At 37.0% G+C, this 26,903-nt stretch overlaps 1 protein-coding gene across 9 annotated transcripts in view; it reads right to left on the bottom strand.

The window, feature by feature from the left end:
- Add3 (adducin 3) overlaps positions 1-26,903 on the bottom strand; it is a 125,934-nt gene that overhangs the window by 33,771 nt on the left and 65,260 nt on the right. For 2 of the 9 annotated variants that reach the window (XM_013158357.3, XM_005005973.4), the window contains exon 2: positions 13,006-13,114. The exons of 5 other annotated variants lie outside the window; for them this stretch is intronic. The gene's annotated coding sequence lies outside the window, so the exon portion shown is untranslated. Of the gene's footprint in view, positions 1-13,005; positions 13,115-15,668; positions 15,827-26,903 lie in introns of those variants that run through there. 2 more of the 9 variants (XM_063244683.1, XM_013158358.3) reach the window with 2 other exon arrangements.

The following is a 26,903-nucleotide window of genomic DNA, read 5'->3' as shown; positions in this document are numbered from 1 at the left end:
ACAGGACTTCAAGTTGATAGGAAATCAAAAAAGTTACTATAATATATCCTGCTAGATTTTTGATTTTTTTCCCCTTAGTTTAAAAAAGGAATTTAAAAAATTGAATAATTTTTTAATGAATAAGGGAGAGGATGAGATAAAAGGGGGTATAACATCATAACAATATAGGTTAAAGCATGACACTTTCAGCAACCTAGTGCTTTACCACCAAATAACCCGACTTAATAGTAGTTATCATAGTGTCTTTTTCTTTGAAGTATTTGAATATAACTTCATATGCTATAGCATCAAACATATCAAGACTGTGTAACACCATTCAAGTGGATGAAAGCATTATAGAGTATTTAGAACCAGCCAACAGAAAAAATGATCAATGGTTTCTATATTGTCTCTTTGCCTATAACAATTTCTGTTTATACTACCACATACGATAAAATCCAGCAAGCTACAACATGATAAAATCAATGCAGACAGAAGACAGGCATGGTGGCACACACCTATAATCCCAGTATTCCTGAGGCTGATCAGAGAGGATTGCTGAGAGTTTAAAGCCAGCCTGAACTAGGCAACAAAACTCCGTTGGGGTGGGGGCGAGGGATCAAAACAAAACAGAAAGTTGGTGTGAGCCTTAGTTTAAAATTCAACTTAAAAACTGTGTGTGTGTGTGTGTGTGTGTGTGTGTGTGTGTGTGTGTGTAGGGGGCATTATTCTAGACAACTAGTAACACCCCATCATGCTACTAAGTATCCCAGTGATAGTGACAACAACCCATCATGTTACTAAGTAAACCATACTCAACAAAAGCATTCATAAAATGGTCAGCCAGCAGGTACAGCAAAGGAAGTATTTCAGTTTTAAATTTTGCTGGAAAAAAAAAAGATGGCTGGATATGATGGCACAGGCCTATAATCCCATTACTCTGGCGCCCTGAAGCAGGAGGGCTGTAATTTGAGGCCAGCCTGGGTGATTTAGGAAGACAAAGAAGGAAGGGAGGAAGGAAAAAAGGGGGCGGGGCAGGAGGAAAAGATAATTAAGATAACAAATATGAAAAGTTTCCCTGTGATCCTGAGATTGTAAGGGAAAGAAAATCATTATCTGTTAACTTGTTCTCAATAGAAGTAACTGGGAAAAGTAAATATGGAACTGATTCTATATATGTGTATTATTCATATATATATATATATATATATATATATATATATATAAAAAATCTGGATATAATCCTATGTATGTAGCCTAAAATGAATAAAACAATCATCCATAGCAGGTCAATTCCTCAAGTATTTTACAGACTCTAAAAACATATGGCTTTAGTATCTTACTCTTTCTACAAACTATGATGAACATTCATTCTATTGTTTTCTATAATGAGGTTTTGGAAATGGTTGAGGGGAAAAAAAGAAAAAGAAAAAGATTTTCTTCCCCAAGAAAAAGCTGACAGAGACTATACTGTCAGCTATTACTGGATTGATTACTTGAATGTGCCTCTCAGACATTTTGTTTCTGTTACTGAGTCCCCTGGTATCAGTGAAATTTAAAAAACTGAGATCCAGGAAACTATCCAGAACTTGACAGCTCATGATAAATGAGATGTTTAAAAAAGAAGAACCACTAGAGATTATGAGTTTTACAGAGAGTCCCTGCCCTCAATTTCTAGAGACACTTTAAATCTCTGGTCCTTCCCATTTGGTAGTACGGGGTGGGGGAGGAGTTTAAAGGGAATATTAGCTCTCACACTTTTTGAACTCTCACTTCTTAACTGGTGCAGCACTGAGCTTCTGACTGAAAGCCCTTGCTTTTTGACGTTTTCTTTAGAGTCATGTTTTGATTCAAATTTACTGTTACCTATTACTATAATAACTGCTCTACAAATCTCAGTAAACTTATTCCAAAGTGAATATCAGAATACAAGTAACATAGAAAACCTAACTCCCCAAATTCCAATCTAGCATCTATCTTTTGACATTAAATTTTTCATTGGAGAATACAGTTCTTCAGTCTTAAGAGATGTACAAAAATCCTACAAGTACATTATTAAAAATGATTGAGTTTGTAAAATAAAACATTTACCCAAAAGGTTAGTCTGCAAAATTGATATTTTTATTAGCATATAGCTTATGATACATAGTGAATACATCAGCACAGGAATAGGAACATATTAGAAACTGATTTGCTTTCATGAACCTTTCCTCTCAGTTCATTCCCAATGTGGTCATTGTGATCAGCTGGGAGGACACCAGAGATAAGAGCTCCTTATTTTAAAAAATGCAAAACTGGGGCTGGGGATTTAGCTCAGCGGCATAAGCACCTGCCTTGCAAGCAGGCGGTCGTGAGTTCGATCTTTGGTACCGATAAAAATGAAAAAGACAAAAAAAAAAAAAGTGCAAAACTATTAAACTGCACAGGATATGAATGACTAAGCCCCAAGAGTCCATTCTGATGTAATATTTCAGATAAAGATTTTTTGGCTTTCAGTGCCATAATTTACAATATGGCTGTAAAAGTCAACCCAAAAGCTACATGCTGTTATTGCAGAGAAAGAGGGGTTCTTACCTTCATATTTTAGATGTGAGCGGTTTTCAAGGTAATCCAACTTTATCTATTTTTTGGAAATGTTAATATTGAACCAAAGGGGAAAAAAAGGCAATTTACTGAGCACAGGAAATGGTATCTGAAAATTACTTTCCAAGGTACTTTCTAGTTATAATCTGTCACTTTAGAAATCTAGTAATTTTATATGGATGTCCACAAAAAGATGTTTATTAACCTCAGAAATTTGTTACAATTTTTTTAAATTGCCTTTTTCTAATTAATTATCCTTTAAATCTAAACTTTGACATTATATAATATACAGACAGTCCCCTGACTTTGCATGGCTAGACTTGAAATTTTTTAAATTTTACAATGGTATTCAGGAGTTCAGGTTTACCATGTGTACTTTCTCCATTTTAAACTGAGGAGCATCTGTACTAGGTAGGGTAGTGTTTTCCCCAAGATTCATGTCCCTAGAATCTCAGAATATGACCTTATTTGAAAATACGTCCCTGAGAGGTAGGTGAGAGAGATTTGGCCACAGAGAAGACACAGGTGATGACGGAGGCAGAGACAAAGCTGGTAAAGCTGCAGGCCACAGATTGCACCATAGATTGTGTGCAACCTCTGGAAGCTAGGAGAGAGAGAGGGCATACTTTTCTCCTGGAAGGACCAACCTGTGGACATATTAATTTTGGACTTCTGGACTCCAGAAGTTTAAAAGAATAAATCTGTGTTGTTTTTGGTTACCTAGTTTTTGGAACTCTGTTATGGCAACTTTAGGAAACTATAGTGTTTCACTGGATTTTTCCATTTTGGTATTTTAGAGGAAACATTTTACTATTATAACACTGTCATAGATAGCACACTTTTGCAGTAAAACTAGATTCCTTAGAGAAAAAATCATAATGGTAATCACCTGATGTTCGGCTTTCAGAGACACAAAGTGTTGCTGAACTTATTGGTCTCTGGGCCTTCCACTCACTTAGGTCCCTAAATCCCTTCCCTTTCTTTGTTGAGTAAAGCCAAACGCTTTCACAATTGAAGTGCTACGCCTGAACTCTATTTCCAGGGTCTCAGTCTCAGACTTATCAGCTGTCATTTTTCCTTGAGGTCAACTGAAGGCTCATACAGTGGTTGATGGTAACTAGAGCTCTGAGACCATGCAGACTTCTCTAGAATTGCTCCTCTATGTGGAGCAGTTATCATCTCTGCCCAAAATACCTTGTCTTTGCTCTGCTACACGCCAGGGTTTGACAGCTACTGTAGAACATACCACATACTGACTGTTCACACACCTGGGTTCTATCTGGTAGCCTGTTGTGGGGAATCTCTCCTGTTCTCAAGAACTCCGAATTTTTGTTTAGATAGCCCAAAGCTATAACAGACACCATCCTTAGTATCTTAGCTTGTGTGTGTGTGTGTTTTACTAAACTACACTGGAAAAATGTTTCTAGGTGGTGAGGGGGAAAATGATAAGTAACAACATTTCCTAAGTATATACTTTTATCTAACATTGTCTTAAGGATGTAGCATGTTTTAACTCACTTATTCCTCACAATAGCCTTATAAAAGTAGGTGTTAGAATCTCAATTTACAGATGAGGAAACAAATGAAGTTACCTGTCTAAGATCTCACTCATCCAAGAACTGTGTATAGAGCTGAGGTATAAATTCAAGCAGACTGGTTCAGCAACCTAAGTTCTTACCCACTACAACACTGCATCTCCAATGTCCTCACGCTTTGATGATGTTCCAGTCAGTCTAACTCAAACATGCCAAGATTCTTTACTAGATCTAACCCCTCCTGTACCCTAGCTTCAAATCTAAATTTCTACCTCTGCTGTGAACTCTTCCACAAAATATACAGCTTCATAGATTGGGTCTTGTTAAAATGCAGTTTGCCTGAACACAGAAGCACAAAGCTTAGGGTTTGCACACAGGAACTTGACTATCAAATCAATTAAAATATTCTCACTGCTATTCGCCAAATGCAATCTAAACTACAATGACAGCTGTGGGCCTTAAAAGGGCAAAGGGTCCTGCTACCTAGATTGTATGTGCCCCATTATATCACCCAGAACCATGGAGGACGTTAACTGCGGTTCAAGCTTATCTGTTCTTTTACAGAGATCTAGGCTGTGCTCTAAGAAAAAAATCAAAGCTTTGAAAAGAAGAATGCTCAAAAGGGGGATAGCTGACTCAAATGAAATCTCTAATCCCAGCTTTTTTAGGAACCTCTACACTGATTGCCACAGTGTAGAGCCTACACAATTCCACAGCCTACACTCCCATTAACAGCTAAGAGTTCCTTTTCACCCCAAGTCCCTTTAGAATTTGTTATTGGTTGATTTCTTGATCTTGGCCATTCTTTCTTGAGATGGAATCTCAGTGTTGTTTTAATTTGTATTTCTTGAATGATCAATGATGCTGTCTCAGTTACTTTCCTCTCATTGAGACAAAATACCGAATGCCCAAAATAAAGGAAGGAAAAATTTATTTCTTAAAGTTTTTGGAGGTTTCAGTCCATACTCTTTTGGTGAAATTTTTGTGCTCTTCTATGTAGACTATCATGTCATCTGCAAATAGTGATTAAACTTCTTCTTTTCCTATCCTTATTTCTTTTCTTTTTCTTGTCTAATTGCTCTGGCTAAAGTTTCCAGAACTATATTCAACAGGAATGGTGATAATGGACATCCTTGTCTTGTTCCTCATTTTAGATTGAAAGTTTTCAGTTTTTGTCCAGTCAGTAAACATCACCATATGGAAAGCCAGTTTTTCTAGCACCACTTATTAAAAAGGCTATCTTTCTTCCAATGAACATGTTTGATCTTTTTGTTGAAGATGAGTTGGCTAAGTTTACAGTTGTGCCTGTATCTTTTTTTTTTTTTTTACTCGGTACCAGGGATTGAACTCATGACTGCCTGCTTGCAAGGCAGGCGTTAATGCCACTGAGCTAAATCCCCAGCCCCGTGCCTGTATCTTTTAATCTATCCCACAGATCTTCAGCCGACATCTTACTAAATGGACAAAAATTGAAAACTGTCAACCTAAAATCAGGAAAAAGACAAGGATGTCCACTATCGCCATTACTATTCAATATAGTTCTGGAAACATTAGCCAGAGCAATTAAACAAGAGAGAGAAATAAAAGTAATAAGGATAGGAAAAGAAGTTAAATTATCTTATTCACAGATGATATGATACTCTACATAGAAGACCCTCCCAAAATTTCATTGAAAGACGTCTAAGATGTAATAACCAAATTCAGTAATGTGGCTGGATATAACATCAACACTCAAAAACCAGTAACATTGCTATACACAAACAACAAACTCACTGAGAGAGAAATGAGAACCACGCCCTTCATTACAGCATCCAAAGAAATCAAGTACTTATGAATCAATCTAACAAAGGAAGTAAAAGATCTATATGTTGAAAATTACATTACTCTGAAAGAGGAAATTGAAGAGGATTTCAGAAAATGGAAAGACATTTCCTGTTCACAGATAGGAAGAATAAACACTGTGAAAATGGCCATTCTCCCAAAATTGTTACACAGATTTAATGCAATTCCAATCAAAATATCATTTGCTGCATACCTCACAGATCTAGAGAAAACATTCCTAAAATTCATTTGGAAACAGAAAAGACCTAGAATAGCAAAGGCAATTCTGGGCAACAAAGAATTGCGGGAGGCATTCAATCCCTGACTTGAAATTATACTACCAAGCTATTGTGATAAAATCAGCATGATACTGGAATAAACTCCAACCTGAAGTTTCTGCTATTATTTCTGTAAGGATTATTTGTATGTCATTTGTGTTGATCCCTGCTTTTTTGTTGACACCTATCAGTCTTATATTGTTTCTGTTTGCATCATCTTGTAGCTATTGAATTATTGTTTCCTGGTTCCTTGATATTTTTAAGAGACTCCTTCTTTCCTGATTATAAACTTCCATCCGGTCTTCAAGGTCTGAGAGTCTATCTTCAGCTTCATCCAAGCGGTTTTGCCAGCTTTCAATGGAATTTTTAATTTCCTGAAAATCCCTTTGAATCTGTTTCATGCATTGTCTTACAGTTTTTTTGAGGTTTCCACAATTTTCTTACGTTCCTCTATTTTTTTTTAAATCTAGATCTTCTTTAGATACACTCAACATTTGTTTCATAATGTTTGCCATTTCTTTTTTATCTGGGAGATTAGTTCTGATCTGATTTCCTCTATAGCTTCATGGAGTTGTTTCTTTTAGTGGCTATCATTGCAGAAAGTTCAGTTGTGCGATTTCCAGTGTCTTTCATTTCAATGTCTCCTGGGTTTGTTCTCAGTGAGCTAGAGGATTGAGACTGCATCTTGCTCTTCCATTTTGCCATTTTCCCCTGTGATCCATGTGGCTTGGCAGGCATCCTCCTGATGGATGCATTGGAACACTGCTCTGGGCAGAACTTTGACTCTCCAATATCCCTGTGACAAGCTGGGGTGTACCCCCAAATATGACACTAGAGCCTTGTGCTCTGTGACCTGTGAGGCTGGCTGGGCATTCCCGATGGATTGCACTGGGTTGCAGTGGGATGTGAGGCTGGGCAGAGCTTGGATCCTCTGTGTAACTAGCAGGGATACACCCCCAGAATGTGTTGCCAGGGCCTTGTGCCTGGTTGGCGTTCAGAGCCTCTAAACCACATGGCTAGCCTGGATGCACCTATGGAGGAGTATGGTACCAGGGGTTTGCTCTTGACTAGGCAGCGTTCAAAAGCTCTGGGACCTGCCTGGCTGCTGGGACACATCTCTATGGTAATGGGGTCTTGGGTTCTAATGGGTAGAGCTCAAACCCTCCACTACCTATTAGCCAGGCTGGTCACTTCCCAATGGGCAACTCTGGGGCTCTGGGCTGGGCATGGCTCAGTACCTCTGTGACCTGTGAGGCTAATCAGGCATTCCCCTGATGGACTGCACTGGGATGCTGGGCTGGGCAAAGTTTGGATCCTCTGTGCAGCTGGCTGGGACACACTGCTGGAGTGTGGTGCTACAGGAGCCTTAGGCCTGGATGGGAGGAGTTCAGAGCCTCTGGACCACATGGCTAGCCTAGCCATAGCCCTGGGGTATGGCTCCAGGACTCTTTTTCTGGCTTTTTTTTGAAACAGGGTCTAACTATGTAGTTTAGGCTGGCCTTGAACTCACTAGTGTAGCCCAGGCTGACCTCACACTCACAGTGATTCACCTGCCTCAGCCTCTCAAGTGCTGGGATTAACAAAATACATAGAATACATGTAGAATGTAGAACGTATGATCTGCCAAAAAAGAAAGATCTAAACATGAACTTAAAAATCTATTAAAGGCGTAGGTAAGGAAGTAATCAGAAGTTACTATATAGTAAAAAAAAAAAAAAAAGTTAACTTTCTTGAGAAAAAGAGTCATATTGTCTCAAATTTCTGTTTTTTGACTTCAAGGTCCTCCCCCCCCCCCTTGGTACCAGGGATTGAACTCATAACCTTGCATTTGTCAAGCAGGCATTTGGACTGCTGAACTCAACTCGTGGCCCCTTTAAGGGGTTTTTAGGTTTGCATTAAAGGTTAACACACAAAACAGATTTTGGAGGGATGTTGCTTTCATAAGAATTAAAGCAACTTGTAACTTTTTTTAAATAATGAGGATGCTTTCCTTTCAAGCTTTCACTGTAATTCACTAGAGAATAAGCTTTATGACTCAGCTTTTAGTGCCCACTCACATATGCCTGAAGGGACCACATAAACTGCTTGCTATATTTTAAATGCAGGCGTGAAGGAGGATTCTTCGTTTTTCTGAGGCTTACAAAGACTAGACTCAGTGCTTGGTTCTACAGTGCCTATTTAGATGGATTTGAAGTCTACATCAAGTACTTTATTGTCAAATAAAAAGCCATCTTCATGGAACTTAGTAACTTAAGTTACTTGCCAGAGTTTGGTAAATACTGTATGTCTACTCTTGGCCTCTATTGTCACAAGGAATTAGTTCCATCATGATGTCAAGGGCTGGAAAATGTTATTTTAAGCATCTAAAAAATACTACGACACCTTGGAGTCACTGGTTGCAACTAAGAAACACAAAGCTACCTACCTTAATTTCCCCACACCTTGAGGACTTATTTAAAAGCCAACTCCTTCCATGATGACTTTTCTTCAGGCTCCTCCACCAGAAACAGCTTCCTCCACCTTCCTTCTGAAGCATTTGTCCAAGTGTGCATGGCCTTTCAATTATTCACATCTATTTATCCACTCCTAGAAACTGGGTCAATATTTTAGCCTTTTTGAAAACGATGCACTGAATTTACTCAGTAGGGTCACTAACAGTATTAAATTCTCATCTTAGAATAAAACAGAGCAAAGAATCTCAAGTAAATCACTTCTTTTCCTTTTTTATTTTTATTTTGAGACAGAGTCTTGCTGTGTAATGCAGACTGGCCCTGAACTCCCTTATACAGCCCAAGCTAGCCTTGATTTCATGGCAATCTTCCTGTCTCAGCCTCCCGAATGCTGGGATTACAGGTATACACCACTGTAGTTGGTTTAAATACCTCCATTTAAAAATGTTTACCTAGTCTGGTGTAGTCGTGCATACCTATAATCCCAGCACTCAGGAGGTTGAGACAAGAAAACTGCCATGAGTTCAAGGCTAACCTGGGGTACATAAGGGAGTTCAAGGCCAGCCAGCACCACACAGCAAGACCCAATCAAAAACAAAACAAGGAGGTATTCATGGCTTGATCAAAGGTACTCAATGTGGCTGAGGTAATGAATACTGTATGACCCGCATTTGAAATGTCTTAAAGGGATCAAAAAGTAATTAGAAGTGTAAAGGTATAAAAAGAGCAATTTTTAAAAAATCTATACTTAATGCTATGTTCTGAAACTGGACACAAACAATGCTACAGAAATACTACCTTCACAAAACTAACTCCAACCTAATCCAACCCATTATTCAGCCAAGCAGCATGGTATACAGAAATATAAGGGTCGGGTCTGGATCCTGCCCCGAAATATCTTCAAGTTTAATCATGGAGAGGAGAAAATCATAATGGAAAAGTTAATTGCAATATAGAAAAAGCCAGTTTAAGACAGTTGTCAAAGGAAAGATAGCTTATAACATATTTGATAGTTTTTGAGGATTGCTGATAAAAAGAATTTTGCATTATGGTAAGTAAAGAAAGTTTTTAGTGAAGAGGTTAAGATCTGAAATTTTCACATGGAAAATAAGGTTTGACTGGATGACTTCTATGTTTCCCGCTTGATTTTATATTTTCTTGCTCTTATACTTTTACTAAATTATACTCTAATAACTTGATATTACCTATCATTTGAATGGAATTTTCTTCAAATTTTTCCCGTGAAAACAACAGAGTTTTTAAAAAGTTGCCAGCCCCAAATAAACAATAATGATCAAACATAATTTCAATATAAATACCAAAAGCAGTATATTATAGTTCATAAGAGGGTATGAAATTTTAAAGGAAAATTTAGATTTGAGGCTTTTTTCTTTATACTAGTTTTATGGTTTGGTTCCCAAAGTTCAAAACAGTCTTTTAAATAGACATTTTTCATACCCAAAAGATGTTTGAAATAATTTATTCTTGTTTCTCTATGCATAGGAAGTTAATAGAGTAAGTCTTAAAAGATCATCCCTATTAAATAAAGCACTTTTCCCCCCATTGTTCTTATGGGCCTAACTTTTATGTTTGAGTTGATGACAGTCCAAAGTATTCTGAAGCCCAGGCAAAGCTTTCATTTTTTAGAATAATATAAATACAGGTTTTGTTATGATACTTGTTCTAAAACATTAATAGCCTATTGTTCACTGTCAACAAGATAATACATTGAAAACCAGCATTTCTTGATAGGAAGTGAAGCCCCACTCAGTGTCACAGGCCTAGCCAAATGGTGGGTTCCAAAGAAGAAAGCGTAGGCCTTCTGGGAACACCTAATAGGCCAGAGTAATGAGAGGCTTTGCCCCTTGCCCTTTCTCGGCTCTCCCCATAACAGCTGTTTCAGCTGAAACTATTACCTATTTGCCAGATTTTGCTATCACAGGACTTTTCCTAAAATGGTTTCAAAAGTTTTAGACAAAGTTTGTTCAATATCCTGTAGATAGTAGCCTTCTGTAAATGCCACAGTGGATGGGGTGATCTGACAAAGGTGTTATGGGCTATGTCATAAGATCACAAGTTTAAGCCTAGTTTGGGCAACTTAGTAGCTTAGTGAGACCTTGTCTCAGAAACTAAAAAAAATTAAGAAAAAAGGAGGTAGGATGCTGAGGATGTAGCTCAGTATGAAGATCCTGGGTTCAACCCTAGTACCACCAAATTAATAAATCCATACCTTTATACATGCTTTAAAAATACATCACAGGATTACCATTTTCATAGTTTCATACACACAAATATTTAACAGGCATCACATGAAGTACAATAATTACAACAGGCCTTCATAGCTCACATATGTTTTTAGTAGGCTAAAATCAAAGTCCATGTAGTCTACATACCACATGTTTAGTTCATTTAGAATCTGATTACTAAGCTTTATTTCTACCAGACCTATCTCTAGAAGAGTATGCCTCCACAATAAATACACTACCTAACAAGACAGTAAGACCTCTTTTCAAGCACTATAAACACATTACTTTCATTCATTTTCACAGACTCAAAATCTAAAAAATTTTCTTTATTCAAGTTCTACTTAAAGGTGGTTATTAGAAAACTCCAACAATAGAAGATATAGGAATAGCTGTCATCTTAGGAAATCAGCCAAGATGGTCTCAGTCCCCTAGGTATTTTCACCATTTAATGTAGTGGTTAACTATGAGAACTTCAATAGATTTTGCTAAATGGAACCATATGTTAAACAACTTGTATGAAATTAAGATGGAATACCAGTAATACAATTACCTTTAGAAAAGTATACTTATTTAAGATATATCCAACTTTTTGCCACAGTGATAATTGCATCTGGTTGCCAGGACAACCAGTATACAAACATACATAGATTCCTCTACCTTAAAGGCCAAGAAACATGTTTATCAAACTATGAAGTTATTACTCCATTTTGCTTTTGTAACAGTTGTCAACTTGGCTGACTTCCAAGAGTTAAAATCAAGAAACAAACACCTAATATCCTATGTATGACGCAGCAAATATTCCTGCTTTTGTTAGTTTATAACTTTGCAATTCTGCTGGCAGCACAGCAGAGTACAGCGTAATTCTAAAGTTGCCTCCTCAGCACATAATCAGAAAATTTTAGTCAAGTGATGTCAGTGAAACAAGAAGACAGATTAGAGACTAGAATGTGAAAAAATTCAACAGAAACGCTAACGCCAAATTTTAAAGCCCTAGGGTTAGTAGCTCTGAATAGCTGAACTTATTGACAATTATAAGGATCAATTTTAAACACAAACGTTACCTTCCTCAAAGACTTCAACTACTCAAGTCTGATTAAATAAAGTAAAAGGATTTGCTTTTACCTTTGGAATGAATTTTATACTTTAAAGAGTACACGTCTGGAACATATAATGTTTACACTCCTTGTGTGGAGCAGGTGCACACAAATAGTACCTCTTGTTCCCTTTTCATCCCCTTTCCCTACCCTCCTCCTTCCCCCTCTATCTCTTGGTACTCTTCCCATTTGAGAATGATCTGTCTCCCTGCTTCCTATCTCCATCATTTGTTTTGCTCTTTACTTATAATTTGGGTTTCTCATATTAGAGAAGTCACACAACTTAAAAGTCAAACAAGTTTGTGTGTTTTATTTATTTCACTTAACATTATGGTCTTCAGGTGCACCCATTTTTCTACAAATGGTTCATGTTTATCTTCTGTATGGTTGAATAGTACTCTTTTTGTTTGTACATTTTGTTTATCCATTCATCTGGATAATGGACATACAGGTGCTTCCAAGACTTGGCTAACAGTCTTTTTTTGTCTAAAACTTGGAATCTGAGATCATAATCTTTCAAGATTTTTAAGATTATGATACACATTGTACTGTATCTATTATTATTCTTTATTTTGATATAAAACTTTTTTCATGTGTTTTATATTTTAGTAATATCTACTTATACTGCATTAAAATAGAGATTTAGCTACTGTGAATTGTGCTATAAACATGGGTATACTCTTGAAACTGATTTTTTAAGGAAAGGGTAGTCTTCATTAAAAAATATAGAAGAGTATTCAATTTCTTATTTACATTCTTAAATTTAGGCCAGATGGCAAGGCAAATACAGACTGCACAATATATACAAAAGATGTTCTTGATTTAAACAGAAATTTCATATAGCTTGGGTTACATAGGTTTAATAAATATTCCAGAAAAAAATATTATGTAAAAATTAAAATGTAAAATGTAAGCAGCACTAAAACTCATGTATCCTAATCTCTTCCTAGACAGTAAAACTGAGAATCAAAGGGGCTAGATGATTGGTCCACTATCCCATAATCTAACTCTCAAATTACCTTTTGACTTTTAATCCAACATTCTTTCAGTTTTGTGCTGAGAAATTACTCCTTTCCACGATATTCCAGGCCATGTGTGGTGGGCATAGTGGGATCTCCCCTTGGAGTCCTAATCATACAAAGAGAAGGGGTCGTGAGGGTTTCTATATGGCCACATAACGCTGGCATCCCTTCACTACAACCTGTAAATTCTGTCCAGAATGGAAGGCAGAAGAAAAGAGGACAGCAAAAGCATATCAGCTAGAAGGGATATGGGAATCAACTCGAAAATCATTCAGAAATCAACCAAAAGACTAGTGATCAACTTATATGGTATATAACATACACTAAAGAGCCACACAGAATTATAATTCTCTTTAAAAAATCATAATTTAAAAGAATGAGCTAAACACATAATGATATGTATTGTTGACTTTTCTATGGATTTTTTAAAAGGCATTCAGGTACATACACGCCCACATGCATACACAAATGCATGCACTTACAGAAAATTTCTGGAAAAATAGAGAAGGGCTAAAGATATCAGGATGGGAGTTTATTACATTTTTTTGTACTGTTTAGTTTCTTTACTGGTTTTTATGTTATGAAACTAATACTTTCTAAAAAAGTACAATGAAGTAGAGAAGGAAATTTCCACAGAGGATTGGGAAAGGGCTCTCTGGTGAGGAAGATGAAACTCTAGTATATCTAATCTAGAAGACACATTATATTTAATTCTTTGGAAAAGAATTAAGATTCTGACCTTTTCATATCATGGAATATATATCCTTTTTCATGACTAGGGTATACATAAGTAAGTGAAAATACCTGTAGCATACTGCAGCAAACAGAAGTGTCCTTGGGAGCAGCTGTATCAGGGCCTGGTAAAAATACTCCATTTTCTTTACATTATTTAATTATGACGAGAAAACTAAGGTTATTATTAGAGATATTATTAACTTTCTATAGAAGTTTCAGATAAAAATCTGTTTATAAAATAATCTAATTTCAGTATTTAACAACAGATTAGTAGGCAAGCTTTGCTCTGCTTACCATAAAAATCTTTGCTATATTTAAAGGTTCAAAGAGACAGCAGAGATCACCTAGCTCTAAATACTGGATTGAAACCAATTATTTTCTTAAATGAAACAACAGTAGATTGCTTTTTGTGTTGTAAGGGAAACTTACTTCACAGATTAACTGGAATGTGTGTCCACAGTGTGTAATTGAAAGCCACCTAACAAAGATTACACAGCAAATATAACCAAGTATAGGTGATGTTCAAGGAAATGTTCACACCACACTGTGGACAAGATTGACTTAGTTTCAACTTGAAAAACTCATGTTTTTGTACAGTGATTTATACCTAGACCTACTACTCAGATATTAAAAAGTAAATGTCCAAAATTCCTGACAGACATAAGTTATTTAAAGCTTTAGTTTTCATGTCATTTCGCATGAAAATGACATCTATACATGTTTTTCTTACATATTCCCTTTAGGTTTTCTGGAATAAGCACATGTCTTTAAAAAAAATAGGGTAGTTTATGCTGGAAAAAGATCTTAGAGAGATAACTCCAAAGTTCTAATTTTATAGGTGGAAAAACTAATGTGCAAACCAGTAAAAGAGTCTCCCAATTCCTGGAATAGTGCTTTCTTTTGTGATAGCAGGCTTTTATTTACTCTCACCTCCTTGTGAAGTTAAGGGAACATCTAAACACAACTGCAACCAAGCTATGAAGGGAAAGGCTACAGAGAGGAGATGTCAGGAAGTCTAAAACCAAAAAGAATGACACCATATTACTCTGGCAAGCATTACAAAAATCTCCCATTTTCGACATTTGACTTTGATTTCAACTCTGGCAGGCTGTCAAACTTGCCTGCACCAAGTGGGTGTGCCTACCTCTAAGAGTGCATGATGGACACAACCACAGGCACACAACAGTCCATACAGACCTCACAATGCACAGCCTGTCTTTCAATGTGCCCACTCTAGTCAGTGCATAACTGAGCACTTCACAGAACCCCAATACATCGGGTCAGGGGAGTCAGACAGATCCCACTGCAGAGGAAAAAAAAAAACCCTGAACATGAACTTCATTGAACAACAATAATTCTCCTACAGTTCAACTTACCATTCACTTCAAACTCTAGAAGGAACACAGAGACACGAACTGCTGAGGCATGGAACAGAACTTTGGGCTGCAGCCTGCCCCAGCTCTTCTGACAACAGCAACAGGACAAAGCATCATTATGAGAGAAATAAAGGCCCTTTAGACACTGCCTTTTTTTTAATTCAATGAACCCACTCTTACACACAAAGTTCATGCCACGACGTCTCGAAATGCAGTATTGCCCAATGATGCTGTAAAGAACTTCAATAATTCAGTACAAAACACTTACTTCAAACACTTTTATGTCAGAAGGCAGATTTGGGAGACTACTAGTGTTTTCATTTAAACAGTCAATGTCATCCTCAAAAGTTAAAATTAATAATTCAGTAAACAGCTTTTTAAAACAGACTAACTAAAAGAAAAATAATTAGTTGAGTGATAAAACCACAGGCTCCTCTCCAAAAATACTGCGTATTATTAGCAGCTGGAACAAAATTAACCATTAATCTTATCTATACTTTCCTCTAAGCTGTGAATTATCAGTATTACGACAGACAATCCATTACTTACAAAAAAAATAAAGCTGCTGTATGTTTCTTAAGCTGGTTTTCGTGTGGCAATTCTGATGCAACGCTGCCTGAAAAATGAACTTTGTTTTAAACAGCAAGATATCTACACTCTGTGCGGTTAGAGTAAGGGTGGAGCTCACTCTGGAGGAAACAACACACCCAGGCAGATTTCAGCGAGAGCAAACTGCACATTCATATCACTACATTTTTCAGGCCCCAGAGTAACAATTAATTGGTTAACTCTCCATAAAGAAACAAGGGAAAAGTTCATGCTTGCAGATCAGCTTTCCTGTCTTGGCGTGAACTACACAGACGTACGTGTGTGTGTGTGTGTGTGTGTGTGTGTGTGTGTGGTGTGTAAAAAGAGATAAAATGCAACCTAGATTGCACAGCTCAACCAAGAGAACGTTAAGTGGAAGTATACTATTATAAAGGAAGTCCAACCATGCCAACTTCTAAGTTTAGTAACAGCAGTTTTTATGTATCTCAAGGAGTCCAAAACATTGCTCATTTTAGAACATTACTTTGACCTGTTTAAGGTACTTGGACATTAACACAAATTACCTACTTTCTTTCCTCACCAATAGTGTACTTCTCCTAGCAACACATAAACAACAAAAACATTTTATTGTCGATTCACAAAAGTTGGCTTCAAGGGTAGATTCAGCTCAGTGGTACAAGCACTTGCCTGCTATGTGCAAGGTCATGAGTTCAATCCCAGTATCCCTCCCTCCCAAAAAAAAGTTATCTCCAAAAATAAAGGACACAATTGATGTACTTGCTCTGTAGGACATTAAAACATACACATAAAAGAGAAAAATTATTTTGATGAAAATCACTAATATGCATACTAAAAATTTTTTGCAATTACTACTTTCAAATAACTCCATTAGAATTTTAATTTTAAAAAATTCCCATGACTTCTTCCAATTAAGATATTCCTGATATATATCATATATATTAGTATCTAAAAATCTTTTAAAAATGCTTTTAACTCATATTCTTTTCTCTATAGTTATTTTTTTCACTGAATTTTTATAGTAATGAAGCATTATGCTTTCTAAATAAAACATCCAAATATGAAAAAATAAGCTATATGATTGTTTACACAGTAATTAAAACAATGGAAAATATTTTTGAGAGAAAAATAGGAAAGTTCTCTTTCTAATGAGGCATAGTCATATTATTCTGACCAACTGCTACTCTGTAGCACTAAAGAATAAATGAGTCCACAGCACTGGACATTTCACTATTTAGAGAGTGATCCTAGACCACAACAGGATCCCAGGAAAGGGGTGCTGATCAATCTAGCCTTTGTTAGATTAGAGGATCACTCCTGTCATAAGACAAACCAACCATTTCACAAAATACTCCTCTCATAGTCGAAGTGACTGGCTTATTCTTCCAGCCATGAACATAATTCTGAATCACCTGCTGCCATCCTTTGTTCTTCCTCATTTCACCCCCTAAATGAAAAACCCAGAGACCAGCTGGATACTTATTAGAAGAATCTCATCCTGAAACTTTTTGGATTTGCACTGCTGGAAATGTCTGTTTTCAAGTCAAACTTCACTTTCACAGCTGCAAAGGAAATGACAAGAAAAGAAAAACACAGCCAATATATATCAGCAATTAATTCCATCCACAACTGCCCAGCTGTTTATGCATGGAAGAATCAGTCTGTTTCCTTTTGGGGCTTTCACCACTGAAAATTGATACTGCACATTCGAGACACAAGCTGTTTGTAACATGTCAGGAATGTGCACAGGATCACACAGAGTTGAAGAGACAAAATGAAATCCAGATCCAGTTTTCTTAGGACTTGCCAGTACTATTTCATAGTTTAAACAACTCATAAAAATATCCTAATCACAGAAAGAGAGAAATATATGAAAAAAAAACTCCCTTCTGAATATCAGCCTTCCAATATAGAGGAAAACCTGCCAATGATGTCAGATTTAGTATCACGAAGAGATACTCTGGTGTGCTGACACAGACAAAGCATGAAATTCTCAGGGATCTACATACCCTTGTATGTGGAAAAGCCAGCCAATACTTTTTTTTTTTTAACTACCCAGCTGCTTGCCCAACATGTAGTCTCTTTAAAAATCATATCAATGTGAGAGTTGTTGGGCACCAACGCTTTCAGCAGCCATGTAGTAAAGCGAGTTTTTCTTGGTTAGTTCAGACATGACCTGGCACACATACACACCTGCCTGTCTCAGGAATTTATGTGTATTTACTGATGCAATCTTGTAGGGCAACTTTTGAGCTATCAAATTTCTCCTTCTCTTCTCTGGTCAGTTTTGTGGATTTCAAATAAAAATATTCTCTACCAAGTACTAGAAGCTTGACAATGAAAATAGGGAAAGACTCATATAAATCAAGAAATAGTCTACATGCCTCTCTTCCTGTTTTCCAATTCCAATTTTATTTCAAATATTTGTTTCATTTAAATTTTGTAAAATGTTACTTGCTACATTGCTTTTCTTCAGTATGTAAAATGACTTGCATTTTAGGTACGTAAAATAGCTTGTGATTAATTACTCTTAGGAAAGTTGGGAAAAGAGATGATACTTCTAGAGCAAAATAATACAGAACGTATTTCAGCTTTCTTACTGCTTTGGGCTTTTTTTTTTTTTTAACCAAAGAGGATAGTAGATATCCCCATGACTGAATTCACTGTCCTAAGGACCTTTCCCCTTCTCTTTCTCTTTTTAATTTTATTTTTTGAGACAAGATCTTGCTATGTAGTTCAGGTTGGCCTTGATCTCACTATGTAGTCCAGCCTGGCCTCAAACTTGCAGTGATCCTCCTACCTCAAGCCTCCTAAGGACTGAGACTAAAGGGGTGTGCCACCAGGCTTGGCCCGCTCTTCCTCTCTTTGCCAATTTCTTCTCTGGTCAGTTTTGTGGATTTTAAATAAAAAATTCTCTACCAAGTGCTCTTTGTGTGTTAATTGCACAAGAGTTCATATACTCTTAAGCCTGTACATTCTCAAACAACAAAGACAGGGACATTGTCTCTGGGTATGCTAAAGATTAACCAATGAAGAGACGACAAGCTGTCTGTTCCCAGTACTGTACATGTATGAGTGAGACATTTCATAATCTTCTGAAAGAAGATGCTCTCAGGTACCAGAACTCAAACTAGAATAAATGAGTAGCTGTTGCCAATGAAAGTTCTATGAAGTTCATGAAATTAAAATTTGTTAAAGAGATGTATTTTAAACACGTGGTAGATTGAAAATAAGACACAAAACCAAAATGACAGGGCTTTTTTTTTTCCTCCACCAAATATCTGGTCAAGGATACATGGGGGAAGTTTAATGTTTGACTGATGGGGGACATTAATCTCTAGCAATATGATACAATTGTTAGTGACTAAAATAATCACAGGATGAGCTTTGCTTGGCAAGCTTTCGCTCTGCAAGATTTAGCCCACCTTGAAGTATCTCAGGGAAAGAACTTCCCCACCTACAAAGAAAGAGGAAAGCTCTTCCTGACCTGGGTAAATCAGATTACTTCAACTCAGTTTAAAGCCTGAAACACATTAATAAAGACTATTCAAAATACATTACAAACATTGAATCCCCTAAAAAATATGGGGAAACTAGGTGGGAAGGCAGGGTTCCCTTGTGCCTCATCTCTGATGATTTCTACTCCCACTTTCCTAAAACAATCACCTCTAAGCAGTTACTCCATTGCAACCTGTACAATAGGACATTCTTCACTCTATCTTATAACCTGTGCTTGGTCAGGGTGACAACTGTGGGAGAAGCTAGGAGGATTCCCCTATCTCAATTATTCAACTGCTTGGGTGAGGAAAAGGACATTTACAAAGTTTCAGCTGCTTGTTCAGTGCTAGTCATTTATGGCAGTCTTGTGCTTCACTTTAGGATCAAAGGAGCAGAAGCTGGCCACAGGTGGGTTAAGGGAGGAGCTCTGCTACTAGGTGTGCATCTTAAGTGTTCAGGTGTTTTCTAAATTCCTTTGAGACTCAGTTTTTTCAGCTGTAAACCAAGAGAAATCTTAACTCATGAGGAAACATGCATTAAAAGAGAGTGTTTGTAAAGTGTTGGCATGTAGCAGGTGATCAAAAGAAATAGAAAGCTGAGAAAAAACTGAGTCTGAGGCACACTCAAAAATCGGCATATTTACACACTATTTTCTAAGCTTTGTGTTACCCCCATGTTTGGCTTTCATTTTGTTTATGAAAAGAAAATCACTACAAGTAAGGAAGTGCTTTCCACTAGTAAGGCAACAGTAACTACATCTGTGAAGAAAAAGGCACCTGTCTCCTCTTTGCCCTTTTACTAGTTTGGAGCTGGAGCAGTATGGAGAGGGAGACCACCTTGTGACTACTTGTACCATCTCACCTGACTTTATAGGGAAAGCTCCCTGGCTTGGTATGTTCCTCTTCGTCAGGTAAATATCCATGACCTAGTTGACTTATAACCTATTTTCTTGATCTACTCAGAAACAAATTTACAACTTCAGCTATGTTTCATACTGTTTTCTCTAAGTAACTGAATTACAGAATTCCTCACATTAACTAGTTGCTTCCCTGTGTTCCTCAAATTAACTGAGACAAGTCTGTGCCCCAGTGACTAGCACAGTCTAGCCCACTGGAATGCCCTGCTGAATGGAGATGCCTGGGTAATAGGTATTTAGTTACGATCTATGTAACAAAAACAGCCAACTAATTTTTTGGCTAAAAGTCACCAAAAAAGAAAGCAAAGTGCCAAAAATACAAGGGACAAGGAGCTCATCACAAGCATATAGATAGGCATGAAAGACTAAAGAGAGTAACTCTTCAAGTCCTAGTATTCCATTTTTGGAATGCCCATAATAGAACATTATAATGTATTTTCCTCTTCAAATTCTATTTCCTTGAAGTTTTAGATAACATATAGGGATTTCACGTAAAAATTAAAAAAAAAAAATGCAACCTTCAGCATAAATGGATTAAAAGTTAACTGTGAGCCAGGTGTGGTGGCAGGCGTATACCTGTAATCCTAGCACTCTATGAGGCTGAAGCAGGAGGATCATAAATTCAAGCCCAGGCAAAGCAACTCTGTAACTTACTAACTCTGTCTCAAAATAAAAAAATAAAAAAGGGATGACTACATAGCTCAATGTGAAGGCCCACGGTTCAGCACCCATTACAAAAACAACAACAACAAACCACTTAACTACGCAAAGCTGCGTAGAGCAGGGACCACTGCTAAGCACCTGAAGTACCCTTACCGTGATTATTCACTTGGTATGCTTATGTACTTTGTGTATTTTTCCTGCGTAGTCCTCTCATCCTGACAGACGACAAGACTAAAACTCAAAACTCACAGAAAGGGTGTAAGCAAATAAGGTCACACCACCAGTGGTAATAAAGACATGACACACAGAAGAGACTTCTTCATCACAGGTGACTTCCATCGTGTCAACTGTAGAGGAAGTGAGGAGGCTGTAGATTATAAGAAAACCCAGACAGTTGTGGGGACAACCACACAATACAAGAGATTCAAATGAGGGAACAAAACTCAAAAGGAAGGAAAGGGACTTGGACAAAAAGTAAACTGAGGGCAAGCAGTAAATCCAGTAGGAGTTAGCTTCACAGGACAGAATGCTCTGCCATTCTAGAGTGTTAAGCCTTTGTCAGAGATGCTCCTAGAGCCATAGAAGGTCTTCCTGCCTCTGTTCCCCAAATTAACTGTGCTCGGAAGGGTGACACAAAATGGATAACTCCTTGTTAACAGTGATACCATGTTTTCACACCTCGAAGGATAAAAAAGAACTTCTCCAGGTTAATGAAATACAATTCTTCTCTGCAGGCATCTCTGGTTATATTCTCTTAACCTTTCACCTGAAGAACTCCCTTATTTTGTCTCTCTTGCAAAACTGGATCTGTGAAGCAAATCCTTCCATATGCCTCCAACCTGAAGTTGAAAGTCTCAAGCCTCACAATCTTCTGGTTACCTCCAATATGAAACTCCTTACAATTAATGACCTTGTGCACTCAACGACACCCTTGACACACAGGTAGTGAGCAACTTGAGGGCAAGGCCCTGAGGGACCCAGCACTAGGCCCATCACAGGAGGAGTGTAAAAAATATTATATATTATATATGAATATTGTCTTTTGCAAATCTAATGTTTGATCAAGGGTTATCTGTCAAAAGAGATAATTCAGGATTTAAAGGGGAACAATTACAGACAAGGCTGGAGATAAGTGAAATATAGTCAACATCTGATATAGTTTTCTCCTGGATTAAAAAATGTACACAATATAAGTTATAATAAATGGCAAGCTTACTGAGGTAAAGTTGACATTCAATAACTGTTAACTGTAAAGATTAAGCATGATCGCCATCTAGAACAAAAATTAACCAACTAGCGGGACTGTATTGTCTTCATGTGTGAGATAGAAAAGCAAAATATGGCTTTGACTATGCCACAGCGTAATACTTCTAAAAACGCACTGTATCAACCACTTCTTAGATGAAGATAAAAGACCCGATAAAAAAGGCTAACACAAAATAAAAAGTGGAGAGTAAATATATATGTCCTATTTAAAAACAAAGCAGAACAAAACAAAACATAACATACGGGGGCTGGAGTGGTAGCTCAGAGATAGAGTGCCTACCTAGCATGCACAGACCCTAACTTTAATCCCCAGCAACACAAACAAAACAACATACAACTTACAATCAAGACTAATTTTGGCTTTGAAAGTCAAAAACAGAAAAAAAAACAAAAACAAGTAAATATAAAACTAATGTAGTTGCAACATATGAAATATCTATGAGACATTCAATCTTGTTTTTACTTTTTAAATCTTTACTGAGGTATAATTATTGTTTTTAATTGTGGTAGTAACACTTTACATGGGACTTACCTTCTTGAATTTTAATTCCATTAACATGCATTCCTGTTGGTTATGGAATATCATTCAGCAATTAACTAGAGCTTATTCATCATGCTTAACTCAAACTCCCCCTAAGGATATGCAACTAGGTAGGCATTTTTAAACTTTATTTTATTTTTTAAGACAAGGGCTCCCTGTATAGTCCAGGCTGGGTTTAAACCCAGTACGTGGCCCAGGCTGGCCTCTAACTTGCCACCATCTGCCTACCTCAGCCTCCTGGGTGCTGGGATTATAGGCATGCCTTAGGGTTAGGACACTGTCCCTGCCTCGAAAATATTAACAATGTGTGGTGGGTTAGGACAGGAGAGGGGAAGAGATCGCTTCTAAAACAGTTGTAGTGCAATGTGTTGTTGGGTTATAATAGATGAGTTATAGACTCAGAGAAAAGAGTCAATGTGAAAGTCTAGGGAAGATAGCTTGAAGTTTGGTCTAAAAAAAATACGGTATGGGAAAAACATGTAAACAACATATTTCTTAATAAATCCGTATTTTAACATCTGGCTTTACTTTAAATACAAGTATCAGATATTATAACTAACATAAAAGAAAAATCAAAACTGTCCCTGGTTAATAGTGGTTTGTATAATATAAGCTTTGGGAAGCCTACACTCTACCAGCAAACCACATAATTTTGTGTCATGTGCTTCTACTTTCACTCTAATCTTTTGACTTGCAAGCTAAGAAAAGAAACTCAAAATCCACTTACATTCTTTCTGGGAATAATGCTTATTCTTATACTGTACTAACCAATGCTTTAGAAATAATTAAGACTATCTTGAAAGTCAGTCAAACTGTAGTCTGCCCACCACGTGACAGAAAGAGGCATAAGAATGTTTTAGGTTAATTCCAAGGTCAGTACATAAAGATACTGTTAATGTACCACAAACTGAACCAAGTATAAGCATGTTTAAATTTAATGGGGGCGAGGAGAAGCACCGAAGAAACAAAACAGAAGTGGTCATAAGGCACCTAAACTACTAGAGTTGATTGGCTAAAAAGATGTTGGTATGTATGAGAAATCAGAATCAGAAAACCAACCTAACATGGAGTTGGAAATGTGGCTCAGTAGTAGAGCACTTGCATATCATGTATAATGCTCTGAGTTGGATGCCTAGCACTGAAAAAGGAAAAAAGGCAAAAATGATAAATACATATTTACAGATAAAAAGAATGAAATGTTAACTTGCTGACAATCAACTGTCATTTTAACCGGTTACCATTGATAGGAAAATTTCTTAAGGTTAATGCTTAAGAGATGCTTCCATACAGAAATCTCCTGTTTTTATGAATCTAAAAAAAAATGGATGAAATAATTTACGTAAATTCCTCAGAATGTTTTGAGAAAAGTATATGTGCCGAGAAGAGGGTTCAAAAGAATGGTTCCTGAGACTCTGAAAAGGAGGTAATGAAAGCAGTACAAAACACTGGATGAAAGATGGAAGGGGAAAAGGAGGAGCTGGTAAAGCAGATGCAGAGGGACAGGGAGCCAAGGCTGACAGGAGATAAGGAGATAAGCATCTGCAGCCAGCTCACACCCACAGGGAGCTGTGTGGTTTACTTTAAGGGAGTGGAACCCTGAGCAAGTGAACAATTTTGGTTTTAATTGAAAGGCTGCACAATCCTACAAATGGATGAAAGAGAAAGAAGGGATGTTTTTCCAATACAGAAAAAGTTAGGATGTAATGTCTAGCATCACTCTAAAAAAATACTAATCAAAAAAAGAAATAATGACTAAATTATGGAAATATGATAAATGGAGTTCAAGCAAAAACAATTTGGCATTTTTAGTATTTTACAAAGGCAGTATGAGGAAATGAACTTGGAAAAAGAGCAATATAAATTTAATGTAAGCTGAGAGGGTTATGTATTACTGTCACAATAAAGCTTTGCATCCGCTGTACTATGTCATCCTCTGAACAAGACCCCCATAAAGTATACTGACGAGAATTCTGGGATACGTGGGTTGGTGTAAAGCTTCTTCCCCCTCCAACCTTAAATTTGGGAGCTTACAGAAACAATTCAATGGTTGGGTTTTCAAAACTCATTCGAGAACCTGACTCCTGCAGGCTGTTTCCTAGTTGCCAAGTCATCAATCTGAAATAGCTCTCAATCCCTTTAAATTGATTCCTGCTGGCCCAATATAATAAATAATAAGATGCTTTAAACAAAAAAGGGAGAGGAAACAAAAAGGCCCAACAAGTACTGTACTTTCACAGCTTCTTTTTAAGCAGTGAGTGCCTATTTAGCATGTTGAGGGCCTCTTATTTTGATCTCCAGCACCAAAAAACAAAAAAAATTGTGTTTTTAACAGAACAGAGTAGGAAAAAAAAAGTTTTATAGTGCCCCACATACCCTAGAATCCTCCCCTAAACTGGAAACAGTCAGATCAACCTGTACTTCCTACTACATTTTTCAGTCATGTGCCCAGGGGCTACAAACAGGGTTTTGGAAAGGCCTTTTGCCAGAGCAAATTACTTTCAATTTTAGTAGTTTAATAGTTATTATCTTTGCTATACTTGCAGCAATGAAGTTGAAAAAAAGCGAGTTATTTCAAGCTTTTGGTAGGTGATTTACTACATTATTAAATCTGTTCATTCTAAGTATTAATTAATGTTCTTTAACAAGGAATTAGAAAAAAGGATACCTGGCATTCAAGGGTCTGGTTTGCTGTGACACAGAAGTCAGGGTGTTAACACCCATAGGGTTTTTTTTTTTTTTTAAAAACAGAACAGAGCACTCAGCTGTTGCTGTAACATTTTGGTTCACTGATACAGAAACCAAAAACTTCAGAAAGGGCTCAAAAGTGTAACCTAAACATGTAAATCTCTCTCAATAATCATTATATAGATCCTGCTATTAGAATATTCTTAGTTCAGGAATTTCCAAAAATTGTACACTTAATTACAACTCAAAGCAATGTAGGTGCAAAAAACTAAAAAAGGCGATATAAGTGCTTATAATTATTTTCTGAATCACAATCACAGTCAACACTTAGAAACTATTTTCTTTAAGTAACAAGTTGGGAGGCTAGAAACAGCCTTCTTTCTCTTGAAGCAAGGAGTTGTTACAGTGACCAACATACAAAGCCAAGAGCTGGAAGGGTTATATCCTCAGTAAAAAGTAGACAAAAACAGAACCTTCTGCACTAAGGGGGGGGGGGCCTTATCTATTTTTCTTTCCAGAATGTTGACTAGAAAAAGTCTCCCCTGAGAAATTGCAACAACAGACTTAATTTCACAAGCATTTGGACTCTCAATTTACACACCAGATGGCCTAAGAGAGGAAGGTGAAGCAGTCTTACACTGGCAGCAACCTGAGACATACACCAAAAAGGAACCATGCAAGAGCCCTATCTGGAGAGAAGGGCTACCCATAGACAGGGCTGCCTGGGCCGGTGTGTGGGTGGGAAGAGCAGGGCAGAAGGCTTGCTTAGCAAGTGCTAGGCCTAGGGATGATCTCCAACACAGCAGAAACAAAAACAGCTGGACTGCCTAAGGATCCCCACAGATAAAATCTTGCCAATAAACACACTACCTTAAACAAAAGTCAGTAGGAACAACACCAGATTTTGACATCCATCCTCCTCAATACTGCAGATAAGGAAATGTTTAAACAGATTATAAAGTAAGTATCCTAGTTCCTGAAGAAGAAATAGAATAGGGGAGCGATCATGGCTAGAAACATCTTGGGAGCTTTCCAAACACAGTGCTACAAAAGACAATCAGACTTCAAAAAGAAAAATAAAAGCAATACGACACAAATATTTTTAAAGTGCTGGAAGTTTATAACTATCATCCTTGAACTACATACCTGACAAAAATACTTGTCAAGAGTATTTTATAAACTCACTACAGAAAGATATAGGTTAAATTCCAGAAAAAAGAAATTTAAACTGGAAGAGCTGAGATAGAAATGCAAATAAGTTGGTAAACAGATAATTTTAAAAAATACTACATAGCTGGGCATGGTGGCACATGGCTGTAATCCCAGCACTTGGGAGGCTGAGGTAAGAGGACTGTGGTGAGTTTGAGACCAGCCTGGGTTTACAAAGTGAACTTAAGACCAGCCTGAACTGCACAGTCAGACCCTGTCTCAAAAAGAACAAAAAATAAAAAATTAAAAAATACTATATAAAACGTGAGCAACGACAAATGTAGGGGGTTAAAAACAAGGTGAATTAAGATTCTGATCAGTAATCCCACAGTAGATGAAAAGAAAAACAAGAAAAAGTTTTAAAATTTTGTGTTGTTTAGAAGAAAGGATGAAATATTACTGTAGACTTTTAAGCTGAATGTTAACACTTTGAGATATT

Source organism: Cavia porcellus, unplaced genomic scaffold (genome assembly GCF_034190915.1).
Source record: "Cavia porcellus strain 051 isolate PalLab524CR breed Dunkin Hartley unplaced genomic scaffold, mCavPor4.1 scaffold_2, whole genome shotgun sequence".
Lineage (NCBI taxonomy): Eukaryota > Metazoa > Chordata > Mammalia > Rodentia > Caviidae > Cavia > Cavia porcellus.
This window is presented reverse-complemented; position numbering and strand designations above follow the sequence as displayed.